This window comes from Spermophilus citellus (genome assembly GCF_964194105.1).
Source record: "Spermophilus citellus genome assembly, chromosome: X".
In the NCBI taxonomy this organism is placed as follows: Eukaryota; Metazoa; Chordata; class Mammalia; order Rodentia; family Sciuridae; genus Spermophilus; species Spermophilus citellus.
This window is the reverse complement of record NC_138190.1, coordinates 85576372-85597153: the sequence shown is the minus strand read 5'-3', so window position 1 is coordinate 85597153 and position 20782 is coordinate 85576372. Positions and strand designations below refer to the sequence as shown.

The 20782-nt window shown below is 36.9% G+C and overlaps 1 long non-coding RNA gene across 2 annotated transcripts; it reads left to right on the top strand.

Annotated features, from left to right (window-relative positions):
* Window positions 1–1318: 1318 nt before the first annotated feature.
* On the top strand, window positions 1319–20531 carry LOC308639644. 2 transcript variants are annotated; one of them, XR_014020092.1, is made up of 5 exons: window positions 1319–1420; window positions 1876–2019; window positions 8947–9090; window positions 17317–17456; window positions 20483–20531. It is a non-coding gene; the product is annotated as an uncharacterized lncRNA (long non-coding RNA). The 2 variants fall into 2 exon arrangements; XR_014020093.1 differs by lacking the exon at window positions 20483–20531 and having other exon boundaries at window positions 17317–18009.
* Window positions 20532–20782: the final 251 nt, after the last annotated feature.

The window sequence follows — 20782 nt, the reverse complement described above, 5'->3', positions numbered from 1 at the left end:
CAAACCATTATGATATGTACCATCCCTCTATCCCTGAGAACCAGTTTGAAGCCTCTTGTGGGCAATATTGTCCCTGTTGAGAATGCATGTAACACTGAAATCAGAGCAAAATACGGAACCTTTACTTGAGATGTGGTGCTGGAATCCTTCCTTAGTCTTTGTCAGTCTGAACGTGGTCGTCTGTTTAAAGGGAGTCACCATGCCCTCCTATATATTTGTAATGGTCAAAGAGAAATTCTATTCACAGTGTATGGTGTAGAGTTAGATTTCAACCAGTGTTTGTCTTGGCAGAAATTTCTCCTCTCCCAGAGAAATGATGAAAGTTACCTAAACCAAAGAGCACAGCTGCTCTGGAGGCCACCACCTGGATGTAGCAGAAAGAAGCAGCACATCTCCCCATTACATTATGAATCAAGATTTGGGGCTTCTCAGTGTTACAGGAGGGCCTTGCTGAGAAAGAGGAAGAGGATTGACTCATTTCATTCCTCATCATTTTCTGTCGCTTTATTTGATATTCTAATTTGATGTTGGGGAAACAGTTTCCCATAAAGTCTCACTGGAAAGGAGAGTGTAGATAAAGAGGACGCGGGAATCCTAAAACCTCGACACTAGCTCCATTACCACCTACAGGACCCTATACTGGAATTTCATCTGCACCATCAACTTTTTTTTTATTGGAAGAGTACCCACTTGGACACTGTTATCATTATTTTTCAATTTCAGACAGAGGCTCTCTAAGTTGCTAGGAGCTTTCTAAGGTGCTGAGGCTGCCTTTGAATTTGGGGATCCTCCTCCTTCCACCTCCTCCTTCCACCTCCCCAGTAGCTGAGATATTGGTAACAGCCACGTGCTTAGTCCCAACAACTGGGCAGAGCGCTCCCGATTACCAGCATCCTCACGTGCTTTCTCTAATTAGCATGTTTCTCAGATGCCCAGAAGGGTAAAGGCATATTGTTTTAAAGGAGAAACCGGGGAACAGACGGGAAGACTGCGCAAAGCATTTCGGATTTTAGGAACAGCCTGCGCACCACTATTGCCATAGAAACCTGATGTCATTATGGCGACTTTGGTGACTGACGACATTCTAAAAGAGGCCGACTTGCTCGGGTTCGAGAGCAGGGCGCCTCCTTCAGGAATTTGGACCCATCTGAGGGTGTGGACAGTGTTCTCCCCATTGCCTGAGTCTCAGCCTAGTTCCTCTAATTAGTGCACTTTCCCAGGTGGTGGCCTGAAGAGTGAAGCCGTCCTGCTTCCAGAGAAAGATTAGGGGATTAATAGGACACCGGCCCAGAGGCATTTCTGGGGCGGGACCAACCCGCATCGCGGTTGCCACAGAAACCTGACGTCATGAATGCGACTGTGACGCTATTCGAAAGGAGACCGACCTGCTATCCTGAGAAGAGCAGCATCCAGCCTACAGGTTTTGGTTCTCCGAAGAGGGCGTGGGATTCTCCGGGTGCGGGCTGAGCCTCCCTGGGGTGTGGGGAGACGAAGAGATCCCTGGCCCAGTCGCCTCGTTCCCGCTCTGGGACTTGGTCCTTTGCTGATTGGAGAGGGAGAGAGACTTGGGGTCCTCCTGGCCCCAGGCAGCGTGATGTCCTGCTCCAGGGTGGCCTGGACCTCCTTTCCATGTAAAGGCGGGGCGCGGGAGGGTAAGACAGGGAAGCGCCCTCCACTAGGCTTCTCTGTAAAATGGGGGCAAGAATGCTCAACCACGGGATTGGCAGAACTTTCGGGGATACCACACGTATAAGCCCTGTTGCTCTGTGGTTATTGTGGGATCACGAATGCTCACTTCAGTGCCTAGCATGGTCCACAGATATAGTTATTCCAATAAAGCATAGTCATTTCTGGATTCTTTCTCCCCCTGGGCAGCTCTTCCTCTGGTGACTGAGCTCATATTAAGTGTCTGAAGAAGACATTTTCTGAAGATGTGTGTCATAATGGCTGCTGAAGCTTCTATTCCAGATCTGAAGAGCAAGCAGTGCTCAGGAGGCACCCCCAACACTTGCATCTCTGGTAATAACACCTGTCTTAAATGATTTCATAGATCTGAACAAGAGTACATGGCGAAATAGCACACATGAGGTTCACAAAATAGCCACAAGTTAGAGAAGCTATTTTAATCTCTTCCTTGAAGAGGTTCAGCAGGTAGAATTTGCCTTCAGCAAGTACTATGCTTTATAGTAATAGTTGAGACCCATCTTTGAAATGCCTTTCCTTGTCGTAAAGTAATGACTAGTTTAGCTAAGGAACATGCTGTTTAACACTCATTTAAATATATTCTCTATTAATGATAATCAACAAATCTCATGGACCTCTCATATGAGTGTGGAAATATGTAGTTGACTGCAAGAAAGATCCTTCTAGGAATTTGAAATTGTAACATGAATACTTCCCAGGTAGCTACAGTTTTATCCACTGTCTAAATATTATTTTTAAGCCTGAAATGTTTGGAGAGCTTAAAATGTTCCTTATAAGAATTTAATGATTTTAAAATAACAATTCCTTGTGTATTTGCCTTAATATAGTGATACCTAGTATGTGAACATGGTCATCTTTTTAAAGGGAGTCACTATGTCAAATTACCAGGTGCTCTTAAATCATTATATCCCAGAAAATCACATTTTCAGAATATCCTCCCCTCACCAAGCAATCACTTATCTTGTTAACAGATCAGTTTTGATTTCTTATAATTTCATTTAAATAGAATCATTTAAATAGAATTGTACTCCTATGATCTGGCTTGTTTTATTCAGCTTACATATTTGTTTTAGTTTTTAAAATTATTTTAGCCATGAATATATGAAACAGTAAAAGCATTATTTCTCAATACTTAGGACAGGATTTTTTGAGTATTCAATACATACTATCTACTGGAGGAAGACTTGTAAGGGAAACGGAGATTGCCAGTTCTTTTATGAAGCACCTAAATATCCATTTTATATACACTGAAAGAAAAGTATTTAATAAGTTTATCTACAATAGTAGGAATATAATACTTTACAAATAAATATAAAAATGTGGATTTATTAAACTTTCCCCCAAATAGGATAATCTATAGACATAATGAATTTGTCCCCTCCTCCTGAATTGATATGTTGAATCCCTACTGCCCAGTGTGGTATTATTTGGACGTATGACCTTAATAGGGTAATTAGGTTTAAATGAGGTCATGAGGGTAGCCTTATAAGAACAGAAATGTGAAACATCTCTCTCAGCCACGTGAGGATGCTGCAAGAAGATAGTCTATGCAGACTAGGACAAGGGCCTTTGGTAGATAAAAAATCCTGCCTACACCTTAATCTCTAACCATCCCATCTCCAGAACAATTAGAAATGAATATTCGTTATTTAAGCCAACCAGTTATGGTATTCTGTGATAGTAGTCCTGACTAACTAAGGAACAATTGCAATATTACTATTTTTCCCTGTTGTAAAGTGAGCTTTTGGGTTTTGATGGTGATAAAAATGAAACCATAGCATTGACTTGGGTCCTTGATTGTTTTTGTTTTGTACCTACATATTTAGTACCAAGAATAAGAAAACGTGAGTGAGTTAATAGGAATCACATGAATATATGTATTTTGGTAATTAAAAAAGAGGTATTCTGGGGCTGGGGTTATAGCTCAGCGGTAGAGTACTTGCCTCAAATATGTGAGGCACTGTGTTCGATCCTCAGCACCACATAAAAATAAATAAAATAAAAAAGTAAAGATACTGTGTCCATCTTTAAATAAAACTTAAAAAGGTATTCCATGTAACATAAACCTTTACATACAATTTTTCATTCTAATTACTAACAATACAAATTTATATCCTACTTACTAAAGAATTTAATAAATAGATCATTCTGTATAGAATTAGTGGTAGTGGTCTCCAGCAGAAATTTTTGCTCTCTATTGCAGATACAGTTTTCAGATTTTAGGGAGTGGTTAGAATTCACAACAATATATTTTTAAAAATATTTTTTAGTTGTAGATGAACACAGTACCTTTTTAAAAATATTTTTTAGTTGTCGTTAGATACAATACCATTATTTTATCTATTTATTTTTATGTGGTGCTGTGGATCGAACCCTCACATATGCTAAGTGAGCACTCTACTGCTGAGCCCCAGCCCCAGCCCCAGACACAGTACCTTTCATTTATTTATTTATTTTTATGTGGTGCTGAGGATTGAACCTAATGGCTAGTCAAGAACTCTACCACTGAACTATGACTCCAGCCCCACAAAACAGTATAATTTACAACCTGAATTTGTTGCATCATACTTGGCTTGCATTGGAAAAAACAATACCTTTCTACCCAGTTTCCTGTGATTCCAGGAAAATGGTACAATGAGGGGATTTTATGCTCGGAGTTTGTTCACATCTTGGCTACTATCACCACTTCCTTCAGTTTTTACATGCTTTAAGAATTGAGAGGAAATGCATATAACATAAAATTCATCATTTTAACCATTTTAAAATGTACAATCACCATTTTGTACAACCATCACCACAATATGAAATTATTATGGCCCCAGATGTGGTCTGTCTCAGTGAATGTTCCTTGTGAACTTGAGAAGAATGTGTATTCTGCTATTTTTGGATAAAGTATAGGTGGTTTTCAATTTATGATGGAGTTGTATCACAGTAACCATTCATAAGTTGAAAATATCAGAAGTCAAAGATGCATTTAATATACCTAAATTACTGATCATAATATTGTCTAGCTATTTTTTTTTTTTTTGGTATGGAGGATTGTACCAAGTGGTGCTTAATGACTGAACTACATCCCAAACACCTTTTATTTTTTATTTTGAGACAGGTTTTTACTAAGTTGCTTAGGGTCTTGCTAAATTTCTGAGGCTGGTCTCAACTTCCAATTCTCCTGTCTCAGCCTCTCTAGTCACTGGGTTTACACACATGCACCACCATTCCTGGCTTTGTCTAGCTATCTTAAAAGTATGCAGTGCACTTATATTAGCCTACAGTTCCACAAACCATTGAATATCGAACTGTTTTTATAATAAGGTATTTAATACCTCATGTAATTTAATGAATACTATACTGAAAGTTAAAAAAAAACAAAACAATGGTATGGGTATGCTTTTGGACCATCAGCTGGTCAGTTCAGAGGTCAAACCATTATAATTTAAGAACCAGATAGGGCTCTTGTAAATAAAACTGCTATCAGCACTTTTGAATAAGTTATTTCATGTCCCCTCCCCAGGGCAAATATTTAGGAGTATCTGACTAATCATATCTTAGATATAAGATTAGCATGGTGGGACTGGGGTTGAGCCCTCGCCTAGCATGTGTGGGGCACTGGGTTTGATCGTCAGCACCACATAAAAATAAATAAATAAAATGAAGGTATTGTGTCCAACTACAACTAAAAAAAAAAAAAAAAGAAATTAGCACAGTAAGAAACTGCCAAACTGTCTGCCATGGCTACACCCTTTTCCATGGCCACCAGCAATGTATGAGAGTTGCATCCTCCACAATCCTATCAGTGCTTGGTATAGTCAGTCTTCTCAATTCTGGCCATCCTCATGGGAATGTGCTAATATCTCATTGTAGTTTTCTCTTCCCTTTTCCTAATGATTAATGATGTTGAGATGTTTTTACATACTTGGCACTTGTATATCTTCTTTAGCAGAGTGTCTATTCAAAAATTTTGCCTGTCACTCTTGTGAGGTAAAGTCACAATCCAGACCTGCAATCAGATATGTCTCCAAGGAACCCTGGTTCCTTTTACTAGGACATGATTTTAGAGGATTCAATCTGGATTGTAGAGTTACTCATGACTATTTGGTTGCTTGATAGTTCTTCTATTCATCACACAGATTTAGTAAATATAATATTTTTAAGAGAATCTGCATCATTGACTTATTATTTTAACCTTATAATTTTAAAAATGTAAGAAAGTATAATGTTTATATGAGTTTTCTTCTATTTCATAGGTAAGAATAGTATATCGTACGTTAGTACAATAGAGTTTCTACAGAGATGGAAATATTCTGTATCTACATTTGCCCAACACAGTCATCACTAGCTCTCTGAGGCAGTTGAATAGACAAAATGTGATGAGTATGATTGAGAATTTTAAATTTCATATATATATTTAACAACTTAAGTAGCCAGATGCCTACAAGATATAAGAATTTAGTGTTTTCAAAAATAACAATACCATACAATTTACTCTATTATAGTATCCTGCTATATCTCCTAAAATAACGAGATAGAACTAAATATTATCATTCCCTAGGACACAACATTTTTAGTTCTCTAGAACCTGGTATGCCTACTCCTCCTACGCACTGTCTCTAAGTAGACACACCACATCTTTTACTACAGTGTAGGTTCAATGTACTAAGACTTTGATGAAAAACAATCTCAGAGGTGTTTGATTTGACATTTTCATTCACCCTATTTATTTCGGGATTTATTCATTTTGTTGCATATATCAATGGCTCATTCTTCTTTGTTGCAGCATATAATCCATTATATGGCTATAGAATAGTTTGTTTTATCCATTCACCTGTTGTTGGATTCGGGGTTGTTTCCACTGTGGGGTGCTTGTAAATAAAGGTCTTATGATCATTTGTGAATAAATCTTTTCATGAAAATATGATGCTTTCTTTCACTAGTTAAATACTTAGGAGTTCAATATCTGGATCATAACATAGATATAAGATTAACATGGTAAGAAGCTGCCAAACTGCAGTTGTTGTACCAGTTTTTATTACCACTACTAGTATTTACAGCCTTAAACCAAATAGGTGCTATTAAGATGTTTATGGTTTTGTCACAATATACAGAAATGGTGAGTTCAATTATTATCTACAATATAAATAGTAGGTTTGCAAAAGGGTCTACAGTTTTTTATGGTGAACAAAGAGAGAACTGTGGGTGTAGGCTGAACTGTTTAGGAGGTGAGGATATAGAGTTATTAGATTTTAGGAATAGTGAAGAGGAATCTAAAGTAATTGGCTAGTAGCAGGAGAAAAGAAAGAAAGTGATTTTGGGGAGACAAGTAAGTGGGAAGATAATAGAGTACAAAAAACAAACATAAAAATTAAGAAAAATTTAAAAATGTTAAAACAAGAGATAAAAGAATATACAACACAACTGTCATATACTATTGAGACGTTCCAGTCCTCAGTAGCCTAAATCACAAAAAGTACTTTGATTCACAAATTTTGTGGATGTGAGGGCAGGAGAAGAGAGAGAGAGAGAGAGAGAGAAGAAAAAAGAAATTCTTGAAGGAAAATATAAGGATATTTTTGTTAGAATTCAGTATCTTTCCTGCTTCCCTTCTCATCCAATAGGTGGGGTTTTCTGTTGTTTGCTGGTATCTCCACCCTCAGGATGGTGAAAATATGTGATTATAGTTATTGAATTACACAGGCATTTCCCATGTACATAGGCATGATTCTTCACCCATAAATGTGTTTCTATACCATGAACTTTTTGACTGAGTTTACAGATTTTCTTATTTATGAAACTTTATCACAATCACTTTGTCACACTACTATTTAATTCTTTTTGTCATTTAAGACATGAAAACCAGGGCAATATGTGAGGCCCTGTTTTCATTCCCAGTATACCACACATGCATACACACACATGGGCTTGCATATGCACAAGACGTATCAAACATAATTGAAATGTATGTTAGAAGTTGAAATTATTTTGTATCTCCCTTCATTCCCTATCTTTTCATCATCCTGAATAAGAAAAGAATGTCCATCAATTTATTCATGCCCATTCTCAAGATTTTCTCAGTTTGTAATAAAATAACTTGTATTTAATCACATGTACATATCCATAAACCTATGTTCATAAATGTATTCTTTTCTATAATGGGACCCTGTTTGACATTACATTTTTTGACTTGCCTGATTGACTGTTTCTTTTTGGTGTGTTGGTAAGTATTTGGGATTTGATTTTGTTTTCATGTGGATTATTTAAGAATATTCCACACATCAAGAACAAAAACACATGATTGAATATAGGTTAGAAATAGTTTAGTTTCTCCCATTTTCATACTGTTTTATACTTTACCTATATTTTGTAGTTATAGTTAATATTTTAAAAGTCCTTCAGCACATGGTCTTCAAGAGAACAGCCAAATTCCAGTGAATACCAATGCCTCATATATCAAATATCTATGTCAGCTCAGATTTCAAAGGTGAAAAAGTTTAGTCTTTTAATCATTTCAGATTTTGAGTCCTGGAACATTTATTTTAAGGTTGCTTCCTTAAGTCAGCAAGTTAAGTCAAGTTACCTAACTTTTAATTTCTGTTGCCTGATTCAAGTAATGGGGATAATTACTAATCCTGGCTAGAATTACTAGTATTAAAATGAGATTCAGTCTTCTTTTCCAAATGCCAACAGCTTATGCAGCTTCCTGGTTCAGTTCAGTATGTCAGAAATGAGAAAACCCATGTGGCACCCACACCCAGGCCTCTTGACCACAGGGCAGGAATTCATCTTCACCATCATCTTCATTAATAAAAGGAGGGTGATAATCAAGAGGGCATGATATAACTTAGCCTTCATATTGAGTGAGTTTCTCACTGTCAGCCCTGAAACACTAGAAAACTGTTATCTACATGAGGTCAGCTTGTTGGGCTCAGTAGAAGGTGAAGGGTTGATGTTCCACCTTGGAAATTGGCATATCTTCTGTGAATCTGAGCTTGTTAGTCTGTCAAATGGGTCCAAGAGTGTTTTCTTCACAGACTTACTGTAATAAGAAAAATAAAAAGAAAGTCCCACAGAATGTCTGGTATGTGGTGGGATCTTGATGTATGTCACTGCCAGCCCACTCTGTTTCCTCTGTCCCATAACATAGAAGATTTGAGGCAGCATCTGGGAATGTACCCAAAAGAAGTATTGGTCCCACCTCATCATTTCCTTTCTTCCCTGTGTTTTCCTCTCTTCTTCCTTTCCATCCAGTTGGACACAAATGTGGCAGTTTCTTACTGCACTTTTGAAATAGTCCAGTAGAATGAACAGTAAGGCATTGGCTAAATGACAATGGGAGTCATCAAATCTGCATCCCTATTACTACAACATCAGTGGAGCACAGAACCTTCTTTGGTGAGTCTTTTTTCTTTGTTGGCATCTAGTGTAACATAGAAGGGCAATAAATATGGAAACAGTGGTTGGGCATGTGTTTGGAGATAAGAAGGACCAGAATTTGATCCTGGCAACCATTACATGCTAGTGAGAATGTGGGGAAAATGTTTGCCCTATATGCTAGGATATCTCGCATTCATTTATATATCCATGGGTAATTGGTGCCTTGTAAAGTGGTGAATGCCTGTGTGCCCAGCTCTTTATAGTAGCATCATCAATAAATTCCCTGTACCATTGCCTTGTTTTAAATATTTTTTTAGTTATCAATGAATCTTTTGTTTTATTTATTTATATGTGATGCTGAGGATCAAACCCAGGGCCTCACACATGCTAAGCAAGCACTTTACCACTGAGCCACAACTCCAGCACTACCACTACCTTTGGTAATTGTCATGTCTGGTCTTGAACTTGTGATCCTCCTTCCTCTGTCCCTGCTAAGTCCCTCTTGGCTTAATATGGAATTTAAATGCCTTTTTTTCGGTATATATTTTGAAAATCAGCACTTTTGAATTTTACTTCAATAGGCAATCTGAAAGTCTTTTTCTTTTAATAGGTAAATTATATCAACTTAACATTTTTATATGGTCGGTATATTTGGTCATTTTGGCTCTATTCTATCCTATTGTTTATACACACATAAAAACAATACTGAATTTTACTATGACTTTTAGTAGATCATCTATTTTATTTTGTGGTACCATGGACAGAACCCAGGCCCTCATGTATGCTAAGCATGTGCTTTACCACTGAGCTATAGCACACAGTCCCAGCTCATCTATTTTTTTTTTTTTGCTCTTTGCTTTAATGAGGTACTAAAAAAGTATTGTTAATATTGGGGGGTACTTTAAATTTTGTGGTACTGAGTATTAAATCTATTATCTTACACATGCCAGCAAAGTGCTCTACAACTAAGCCACAAGCCCACCCCAATCTTAACAAAACTGCTTAATATTCTGATTATGGAAAGTAACTATTAGTAATGAATAGAGAGAAGGCCAAAGAAAACAACATATAATTTCAATAAAAGGTAATATATGTACATATTAAATTTTCAAAAATATGTCAATTTGCAGTAACTTTTCAAATACAAATTTATGTCATTGGTGATCAGGCTGAGTTAAATAATCAAGTGCTTAAAATATGATCTTTTCATTTTTTAAAATAACATGTGAATGAACACATTTTGTATTTTTCATATATATAATATATATATATATATATAACTAATAGATCCCCATTCCTGTTTCTGCTTAGACATTTTTGTAACCACCTTATATTATCATGTAACTCTTTGGGAGCCAGACCTGGGCCAAGTGTTAAGTGGGCACCTTGATACATACCTCATGGAGCTGTTGTAAGGAGAATGTGAGCAATGAGTATCTCTGGGGACAGTCCCTAACCCACAGTACTACACCAAATGTATGTATTGGCATACATCATCTTCTTTCTACAAACAACAAGTCTTCACCATGGACAGCTCCAGTATATCAATTTGACACCAAGCAGCAAGAAATTAAATATTTACATATTTATATGATAGAAGAACTATGCTTTCTCTTTGTAGAACAAATTACCTGATCATGGAGTAGAGGTAAAAGCAAATCATTCCCTCATTACTTTGTATTCAATATCCTTTCTTATAGTCTTCTTTTGCCTGCTATTTTCCCATTGGAATAACAGCCTCCCATGGAGTCCTGGATAGGAGACAGAATAGAATAACAGAGTGTGAAGGTGCCTCTACTGGACAAGAGACTGAAATCAGGAGGCCTGTTCATAAATACCAAATTCATCCTTGTATACAAGGCCAGAGAGTTACTTCCCGTATATAGGCCTCAGCCCTTATACAGAAAAAAAAAAATGTGTTTTTCAGTGTTTTGGGAATGGGATTTGTAATCATATAAAGTGAGAAGAAGATTTTGCATATTTAATTATCAGATTCAGAATTTTTAGCAAGTATTTAGTCTCCAGAGAGATGAAATTTATATATAGTCCTACACAGTAAGTACATCTGCAGGGATAATAAATGGGAGGAAATGCACACAATGATGTATTTTTCCAAATTAATGAGTAATCATGTTGTTGATTAATTATTTATGTCTGGATTTGGCTGTGTTTTCAACAAACTTAAATTAATATGGAAACTTTGAAAATCAGAATTAAAGTTTGTGGAAATAATAGTTGTTTGGAAATATTTTAGGTACACAAAAATTTTAGAGTGTAACAAACTCTTACATCCTCATGTTAACATATAAAGTATTACACGTGCAGCTGAAATACATGGTGGAATGTCCTCTGGGTGTGTTATCCTCTTTCTTGCCCAGAATTAGGCCCTCTACAGCATTGGGGTTTTTCTTTTCTTTTCTTTTTTTTTTTTTTTTTGGAGGGGTACTGGGGATTGAACTCAGGGGCACTCAGCCACTGAGCTACATTCCCAGCCTTATTTTGAATTTTATTTAGAGACAGGGCCCTACTGAGTTGCTAAGCACCTCACCATTGCCGAGACTGGCTTTGAACTCACTATTCTTATGTCTCAGCCTCCAGAACTGCTGGGATAACAGGCATGTACCATCACACCAGCCTAGGGTTTTTCATTTTTAGGAATTTTCTTTGTAGTTTTATTATATATGTATATATCTGCAAGTAACTTTCCCGGGTTATATGCTCTAGGGAGCACTAAAATTCTGCCGAATACACTTTCAATACCGTTTATTTCTTCATTTATTTTAATTTGCTTAATAGACAATAGTAATTCTGTATGTTCATCAGGTATAATTATAATATTTTGATAATTTATATATGTAAATAAACATTAAATCAATCCCTCTATTCTCCTGATGTGTCCAAAGATTTAGGGTTTCCCTAGAGCTAACTCACCTGGAACAATGTCTCATTGTGTCCTGCCATGAAACCTCTTCCATTTTTCAGGCCTAATTTTGTCTTTCTCACTGTGTTCATCTAGGCCTGGCCTATACATCTGGAACTAATCTGGACCATTCCAGTTTAAGTGGCAACTATTGTTTTTTTTTTTTTTTTTTTTTTTTAAATCTGGACACATATTATGTGTCCAGATCCAAACCCCATGGTTGCTGTGGGGATGCATTCTATTCAGAACTTGATCTGATTTTACATCACAAATGCATGGCATATGTATATTTTCCTTTCATTATTTTTACTTGCAGAAGGAAGGTCAAAAGTCCTTTAGTCACCATGTGTGTTGATTACTTCTGAGGCTCTGGGCTAATTGGATCTGCCCTCTGGAAGCTGTGATGCTGAGTGCAAGGAGATTTCATGCTATTCCTCACTCTGCCATTCCCCTGTGGCAGTCTCTGCTTGCCTAACTAGTGGGTAAACAGATAGCTTCCCACTAAGGCTGATTTAGGAGAATAAGGAAAGACACATGTTGTGAAATTATTTTCATCTCATGACCTTCATTAAAAGTCTGGGAAGTGGAGACATCATCTGCCTGAAAGTAAAATTTGTTTGGGAGACATGCTTGCCCTTTGCCTGAAAGCCTAAATCTGTAATTTGTTTGCAACTGTTCTGTTGGGGCTGTCATGTGGATAAGTGCACACATTATTTCAGAGACCTATTACCTGTTCCCTTGGCTTACAGCTGTACCCATTGCTATGTTGCACTACTTTCTATAGGAAAGGCTGGAAATATTGTTCTGATTTTTTCCCACTTTCAAAACCTTGGTGTTTTTGTTGTAGATAAAAGTGGAAAATACACAAAAGGAATAACATCATCAAAAACTCCTTAAATTTCTGTCCCTTATAGACGACCTTTGTTATAGTTTTTTAGAAATTTTATTCTGCAAATGCATCCATATTTAAGAATAGAAGTGACATAATATCCTACTTACAGCAACATAAGATAATTTTTTGATGTACATATTATGGAGAGCAATCCATGCCAATCATAAAATGCACATACTAAGAAAAATGACAGTAAAGATACAGCTCACTGGTAGAGCGATTTCCTAGCATCCATTTGGCCCTAGGTTCTATCCATGGTGCTTTATAAAAAGAAATAAAAGCAATACAATTTTTAATGTGACTTTCTCAGTGCTCAACACTGCTGTCAGTTGCCCCTTTGACTCTCACCACAACTCACAAGGTGGAACTATTTTAATTCCACTTCAACATAGAAATGAAGCACAGTGAGGACAGGCTAGTGAGTGTGACTTTTCACTGAACTCAGCAGATCATGTCACAGACGCTCCTGTCTTCATACCATGGGGAACTGGATTTGAGTTTGCTCAGAGGTGTGATGTGGAAAACTCTTATCAGATCATGAAACACCCAAGAATGTAGAGGAACTTCTGTCTCTAAAACTCTGGCTGGGGTTATGGCTCAATGTTGGAGTGCTTGCCTAGCACACATGAGATACTGGGTTTGATCCTCAGCACTCCATAAAAATAAATGAAATAAATATATTGTGTCCATCTACAACTAAAAAAACTATTTAAAAAAAAACATTGAACTCAAGGCCCATCAGAGAGAGATCTGTGTCCTTTGTCTAGCTATCTGTGTTCTCATTAGGAGAAAAAATGAGTATCTGGGTTGCCCAATGCCTGCCTTAGTCCTCAGGCTCAGCCAGCCCCTACTGTGGTGTCCCAAGCTTGAGACCTACTCCATGCTGTATTCTCTGGACAGTTTTTTCTGAGTTACCCTCAGGTCACCTCTGTAAGGATGGCATGGTCAGTCCCATTTCACAAATGACCAAGCCAAGGCTCAAAAAGCCTAAATCACAGTAGCAGGGTTAGAATTCAGTCTCATCCCTTACCCTCCCTAGAAGACACTGGGTGGCCTCTGTTAGAAGATGGGCTTCCAGGGCTTGAGACATAGTCAGATTATACTTCCCTGATATTCTTGTCCCTAGAGCTCCACTCTTCAAGCCCTCTTGGTGATGGAGAAAGAAGAAAGCCTTTTGTGCCGGTAGAAATGGGTTGTAGGGTCACATGAGGTGGCTGATACCTGAAGTAAAGACCAGGGACAGGCAGAAGCTTAGGTCTTGGGACAGGTGAGTTGAGGGGTGGAAAGTGGTATGTACTGAACTATTTAAATCAATATAATTTATATACAATCTTCTTTAATCATGCTACCCATTATTATAATCATTATTCAGATTAGGGCATTCAATTTAGGGGAGTTGATGTAAATTAGGGAGACATCTTTGTCATTTTTCTGTCAGCAGCCCATTCTAAATTACTCAACATATTTTCCTATTGTTGTCTTCATGATTCCTGCGTTTTAAATGATATAAATTTATAGAAATACCCTTCCATGCTCCTGGTTATTCATTGAAAACAATTTTTTGATCTGTTAAGTTTTAAAGTCACAAATGCTATTATTAAAAATAATAATAAATCTAAATTCTATATTTAAAAAGTACACCAAGAAATGTATGAAAATTTGGGGGAAATTATTTATAGCCTGCATTAAGGATATCAGTTAGGATCCATGGTTTCTGAAGTACAGTGACAAACATTAGTATGTAAATTCAACAGAAAATTCATATAAACCATATTTGAACAATAAACCTTAAAATATGCCAAAATCAGAAGAATTAATTCAAACTTATTTCTTTAAAAACTCAGAGGACATTAACTGGAAAAGGCAAGGTGAAAATGAAGGTGATTACTGTGACTTCACTTTTGGAAAATGCTGTTATGTTTGTATGATCATGTACATCTAACCAATGGGGACACATCTACAGAGCATGTACCATTTTATTGACAACAGACCCCTTTGGGTCAAGGGGTAGGTGTGAGGCCAGTGAGAGATGTAGTTTAATTAGTGTTAATAAATGCTTCTATGTATTGTTTGAAATTTTGTATTCAAAATTAAAGGTAGGGCTGGTATTGTGGCTCAGTGGTAGAGTGAGGCCCGTGTGAGGCCCTGGGTTTGATCCTCAGCACCACATAAAAATAAATAAACAAAAATAAAGGTGTTGTGTCCAACTACAACTAAAAATAAATATTTTTTTAAAATAAAGGTAATTGAATAAAAAATGTAAAACAAAACGTGTAAAAGATTGACAAAAGTCAGGGGTACATATATTCCATTCTTTGGAAAAATATTCATTGGATTTAATTTCATAGAGAAAATGAGATAAATAGAGAAATGGGATTGCCTCTGTGTGTGCGCCTTAGCTCCTCTATCTCTAATACCTCAAGTAGAGCTCACACTTACAGCTTTATCTTTAGTTCACACCAGAACTGACATTCAATCTGAGAATGAGATATCCCAGAAAATGTGCTTTATTGTATTCCAGGAAAATCTTGGAGACAGAAGTAAAAAATGTATTCCAAAACAACTGTACAGTTGTGATCCAGTCAAGTTCAGAGTCTGCATTCCTCCTTTCCAGCTACTTACTCTGGCCAAGAGGTGGCATTGACACTATGCCTATGTATATTTTAATGAAAAGGCATATATTTTGTGGACTAATAAATGACCCAAAATGGTTGAATATGATACTTGTTCTGTTTAGGAGCTTCACGTGTATATCAAAGCAGTTCCATTTGCTCTTAACCCCAAATCTACATGTCATTCATTGATTTATCTCTTTCCCTTCAGTGTAAGTAGAGGTGTGTGTACTGCAGAGGGGTCCCTCCCAGAGAATATAGACCTTGCCCTCCATTACTCCACCCCTGTACACTTCTCCCAGACCTTCTCCCACCACCTCTTAGTAATCCCCTTTCTAGAACACTGGACACAGCCCAGATCCTGCTTTAGTGACCCCATCATCTCAGTTACCTCCCTCTTGCCTTTCTTTGCCCCTTGCCCACTGGTGACTCCAAGGCACACTGGAGCTAACTGACATTTCATGATACACTTTTTACGATATTCTTTCATGGATTCACTTTTTTTTTAAGAATTAGAATCATTGTGTTTATAGGTTTACAAACTGGGTTTTAAGTGAGTTTTTTTCTTCCTTTGCTCCTTTCAGCCACCTCTTTGTAAAGACTTTTGATAATGCAGGTGTGTTGGTTCCACCTTGTGACAGAATCTTGAACTGCAACTTGAAAACAGCTGAGCAGGAAAGTGGGAGGGAAGGGCTCTGACCAAGTCTATCCTACAAAAATTTCTGGAAGCCTGTGTATAAAAGGGGACATTGCCAGTGTGTAGGTATGCTGAGGACATTCACACAGAAAATGAAGTTTATCATTATTGGGAAGAGAAAGCTCTATGTGAGAGGACCAAATAAATCTTACTTTTACACTTTGAAACTTCTGGATAATTAGCTGGAGACATACAAACCAAAAAAGTATTTACAGTAATCACAATCTTTGGAAAGCAAATTTCCCCTTAATTAATATGGGCATCATTCCAGGAGAATATATTTCTGATTGCATTTTTAATTTTCAACAAAATTTCAGGCTTTTCCCCCCTGATTGGGGTTTTCACTGTGTGGATACATCAAAACTAAATTAGGATCAAAGTAATGAAAATTTAGAACCTTTTATAGTTTTCCAATGACAAATTATAGTGTACCAAACACCCTATTATCACAATATATGTACATACACACACCACGTAATACATGTATGCTTATGCAAATATGTTTGTAAGCATTTCTGTTGACATAAGGACTTCTAAATGCTCTTACTCATTTATATTTCTAACAGTGAAGCATAAAAGTACCTATGTCTCCACACATGAGAGACAATGGGAATCATTGCTAATGTGATAGTGAAAGGATCTTATATCATTGTCATTCTGACTTGTTTTTTGCTACCATCTGGAATTCTATGTATGTAAAATAATATTCACAACCCTGTGTCACATAGAGTGTTTTTATAGTCCCTGTTGTCAACCCTGTGTGTATTGCATTTCCAGATTATATTCTGCTAAAGGGTACAGTTTAGGGCACAGTTCACACCACTGTTTGCCAGGTGAGATAAATAGGTTATATTTGAGCCTAGCAAACTGTCTTGTAAAATTATCATATGATAACAGAGCTTGGTTTCTATAGGAGTATGTGGTGTGTGTGTGTGTGTGTGTGTGTGTGTGAGAGAGAGAGAGAGAGAGAGAGAGAGAGAGAGAGAGAGAGAGAGAGAGAGAGAATGAATGAATGAATGAGAGAGTATAAGAGAGTGTGTGTGCCTGAGGAAGTGACACTGGGTATTTGTGCATGCACACATGGTGACAACCACATTTCTGTATTCTTTTTGCTTCTTCATAGATTTGCATCCTATTTGGCCTCCCTTCCTACATTCAGGTCCAGACGTGAAGGAAGGGAATTCTTAGCATGGCATCCTTATAACCTGAGCCTTATCAACATCCTTCATTCTATCCTGAAGATCGACTTCTGAAAGAGAAAATGTTGGTACATTTGGAGCCCTCTAATAAGTACTGTCATCCTGACATTCATAAAGGTGGTGCTTCTTGGACTGTCCAAGGCCACAGAGGAGTAAGAAAAGTAACAATGCTGATAGTTTGTCACAGAGGACAGGCCTTGGACCCTGTAGTGAACCCATTATCAAACCAGTGCTGCAGGTGGAAGTGATGAGGTGTAAATTGGCTTTTATACAAATGAGCAACCCAAGGGAGTATGGGTGGTGGGGGGAGAGGGCACAGTCATTGCTTGGAGTTACACAGAACATAGAGTCATCAGGGTAGGATACAGCCACAGTATTATCAAATAGATGTGCATTAAACAACTTTCGAAGAGCTAAGTTTGAGTGTTATTGTGATACAGTGGAATCTCAGAACAATGTAGTATTTTTCAAAGCTTTCTTGCAATATAATTTGGAATAATACAATTACCAATTTACTCATTTTAATATTACAGCTTGATGGTTTCTAGTATATTTATAGAGTTGAGCAACTAAGTTTTAAATATTTCCATAACCCTAAAATGTGGCATCGTGCTCAGAGCAGCTAAACCCTGATCCTAACCTCAGACCCATGTTTGTGTTTCTGGATTTGCCTATTCCATACATTTCACATTATTTGGTCTTTTGCATTTGAATTCTTCACCTGTTTTCCCGGTTGATTCCTAGTACATCATTATTTCTTTTATTTAATGTAAAACACAGTACTCTGTTTTATTTACCCATTCATCAAGAGGGGAAACACATGGGTTATTTCCACTTTTTGGCTGTTGTGCATGATGATGATGCTACATATATTCCTGTGCCAGTTTATATGTAGACATGAGTTTTCATTTATCTTGGAGTGTAATTGATGACACATATGATTATTCCCAGTTTAATTCCTCTATCCCTGGGGGCTATATGTCTGAGATCAAGGTGGAAAGCGATAAGACTTTTAAACAGAGCATTTTCAGCTGGGGTGTCACCATAGCAGTTGGGCATCCTGTACCCTTGCACAGAAACATTCCCAGGCAACAGCTATGCCACAGCCATGAAGTCATCAGAGACCCCCAATCACAGTCACTGCTCTCCCATTCTCTGTCACCACTCTCCACAAGAATACACTTGGTGATTGAATTTTTGATCCCTTCAGATAATTTGTCTTTAACTTGGTGTATTTAGACCATTGACATTCAAAATGATATTAACATGACTGGGCTAATACCTATTTTATTTTTTCTGGTTCTCTGTTTATTGCCCTTTTTCTTTGTTCCCGTTTCTGACTTCCAATATTTCTTACCATTTCTGGTTTTGAGTATTTTATATACTTACATGTTTTTCCATTCTAATGTATCAACTATAATTTCTGTTGTTTTTTTAAGTGTTTACCCTACAGATTGCAGGATACAGTTATATCATAAGTTCATACTGAATCAGAGGTAGTGAAATTAATCTTCTATTAACAGAATAAGTCAAATTGCTCTCTCACATCTTTGGTATTGTTGCTATCATTAATTTTACTTAATAAGCATACACAATCATACATACATATAAACACATACATAATCAAAAACACTGTTGTTATTGTTTTGAGCCAACTATTATCTGTTAGATCATTAAAGAATAAGAATAAAAAACTATTTTACATTCACATATTCTTTTTCTAATACTTTTTTTTCTTTATAGAAATCTGAGTTTCTGACCCAGATAACTTTTCTTGTCTCTAATGAATGTCGTTTAATATTTCCTGCAAGGAAGTTTTACTAGCAGTGTATTTCCTCAACTTTTGTTTTTCTGAGAAAATATTCTTTCTCTCTCTCTCTCTCTCTCTCTCTCTCTCTCTCTCTCTCTCTCTCTCTCTTTCAGTGCTGGGGATGTAACCCAGGGCCTTATGCATGTGAGGAAGCACTCTACCAACTGAGCTATAGCCCCAGCCTCTTCCTTTTTCTTTTTGAAGGATAGTGTCATAGGATATAGAATTTTAGATTGGTAGCTTTTTAAAATTCAGCCTTTTAAATATTTTACTCCATTCCCTTCTTTCTTGCATGAAGAGAAGTCAAGGTGTACTTCAGTTTTTTGATTTTCTATAGGTAATGTGTTTTGCCCTTTGCATCCTTCAAGTCTTTTTCATCTTTGATTTTCTGAAATTTGAATATGATATGAAGAATGGCTCATGTGATTATAAATGCTGAGAATCCCATGATCTGCAAACAGCAAGGTATAAACATAGAAAATCCTATGGGGTGGGAGACAAAAGAGTCCAAGTCTGAAGGCTAAAGAATCAGGAGAGTCAGTGATGTAAATTGCAGTCCAAGTGCCAATTTTTCATTCAGTATTGAAAGCAAGAAAAACTGGTATCTTAACTTAGGCCATTAGTCAGAAGATTCCCTCTTATTCAGCCTTTACATTCTAATCAGGTCTTTCACTGATTAGGTGATGATGTCCACAACTGGGTGGGCAACCTGCTTCCCTCAGTTCACCAATTCAAATATAATATCACCTAGAAACACCTTACAGAAACATCCAACATGATTGACCAGATGTCTGGGCACTGCTTGGCCTAGTGAAATTAGGCTCTCCTAATTTCATAGGAGCATAAAATTAACCATCATACCTTCTAATGTATTTGCTTAAAAATCTAGAGCTCTTGCCAGTGTAGTTTGCATTGTGGATTTTGCTCATTGTATCTTAATGTCATGTTCCTTTTGCCACCACTTCAACCCTTAAATTTATATTAGATTAATTGGTTACACTAAATACGGATTTTTTTCGAAAGTACCCGAATATATAGTGTTGTGTATTTCTGTGGTCTTACCAGGAAGCTTATATGTCCAATTTGGTTTCTTCTTGTGACTTTAGGACTGATCACTCAGTTCATGTGTTATGTGCCTGAACAATTCATTATAAAATTTTCCATCTGCCTTACATGTAACTTTTTTTTGCATTCACTGAAGATGATTGTGTAGATTGTTTTTCATTGAATGTTGTAAAAGTGTTATAATCTAATCCTATGAATATTTTTATATTTACTAGCTGGAATTCTGGAAAAGAATCTTCCCATCATCATCCACTAGTTTACACTGAATTCTTGAATGTATAGAAAGGTAGGATGAATTTTTTTTACAATATTTCTACTTTTCAAAACAAGAAAGTTTTTCCTTGTTTTTCCAAAGATGTTCTTTGATCGTGTTTTGTGTTTTATTTTTGTTTTAGAATTTCATCATGAGATTCTAGATGTCTCTGTTTCATATTTCACCCCATTATAGTCATTAACCTTGTTGATGTTTGAATTTCTCTGTTTTTGCCCAATAGGAGGCTTCAGTGGCTTCTGAG